At 41.0% G+C, this 1,286-nt stretch overlaps 1 protein-coding gene across 1 annotated transcript in view; it reads right to left on the bottom strand.

Annotated features, from left to right (window-relative positions):
- The window catches only part of LOC119593542 (regulating synaptic membrane exocytosis protein 2-like), a 102,095-nt gene that overhangs the window by 33,524 nt on the left and 67,285 nt on the right, over positions 1-1,286 (bottom strand). The gene's annotated exons all lie outside the window — the stretch shown is intronic.

Raw genomic sequence — 1,286 nt, 5'->3', positions numbered from 1 at the left:
CGCGAGGCGCTGCCGCTGGGCGTTCGCTGGGCGTTCGCCGTTCAACAACTGCTGGTGGTGACTGCTATTCGCTTGACTGTCTTTGCTATTTTGCCACCGCTAATGATCATGGTTATTCACTTGTCTGTCTGTGATATTTTAGAATTGCTATGAACAACAGTTACCATTAATTGTGCTGGATTATCCCTCACTACAAGTTTAATAAAATTAAGAACGAATGAACACATCGAAAACCCAGCGGCTTCGGCCCTTTTATCATCTGCGCGAACGCAACCATCGGACTGAACAGGCAGAGTTACGAACGCTCCAAACTGTCGCGGCTAGAAAGAGGGAAGCAGGAGCAGACATAATAAACCAAGGGATGGAGGATGGAAGAGAATGCTTGGAGGCAGAGAGAGTGGGTCCGCGGAGGATCTGAGGGATCTGTCAAAGCCTCGCAAGGCAGATGAAGGGAGGTGGGGGGGGGGGCGGAGGAGAGAAAAGAACAAAGTGAACTTACTGATCGGTTGGCCGTGTGAAAAGAAACTTAATATCTTTTTTATATGATGTTTACGGTAAAGAAAAAAGGAAAAAAGGCTTAGAAAAGAGAGATGGCTTTAACCGGTTTGCATATTTTTTTAAATATTAAGATTTTTTCAAATTTACCAATGGCTGTTTTGATCCATTTGGAAGAAGCTACTTTGCAATTGCTTTAAGATATTGCACGATCGTTGCCGTATGCGTGTATGAAGTACGAAATAATATGACTGATTGCATACGTACAATTATCATAGTTCGAAAGTGCAAAATTACCAATTAGGAATGTAATATATTTGAGCAAATATTCAATTATACTGAAAAAGCAATTTATTTTCTTTGCTGGCCGATCTGAGAAAAGAGTGCTTTGACAACACATACAACGAGTGTCGAGACGGGCGTGGTGTCTACAGGAAAGTCAGTGAAACGGTTTTCCAAATCTGCTAAGAAACAATGAACTATCTTCTCTCAACTGACTATGTGCCATGGACATACAGTATATAACTGACAGGAAGGACACAGACAGATAAACAAAACACATTAGACCAATTATTTACTCAAATGGACACGGCTTTCCACAGATACCAGATCAAAACCATCTCCATGTTCCATTATCATCAGTCAAAAATACAAGTACCATAAAAACACCACTCTTATCTTCACGGAAGCACGTGACAAACATAAACAAGATCTGACGAAAAAAGGAAAAGAAGTTACATGGCATTTGGTTTCCTTAGTTTACCAAGAAGAAGGACGGGAAAAATGATGAT

Source organism: Penaeus monodon, chromosome 32 (genome assembly GCF_015228065.2).
Source record: "Penaeus monodon isolate SGIC_2016 chromosome 32, NSTDA_Pmon_1, whole genome shotgun sequence".
Classification (NCBI taxonomy): Eukaryota; Metazoa; Arthropoda; class Malacostraca; order Decapoda; family Penaeidae; genus Penaeus; species Penaeus monodon.
The sequence above is the reverse complement of the archived record's forward strand: the minus strand, read 5'-3'. Positions and strand labels throughout refer to the sequence as shown.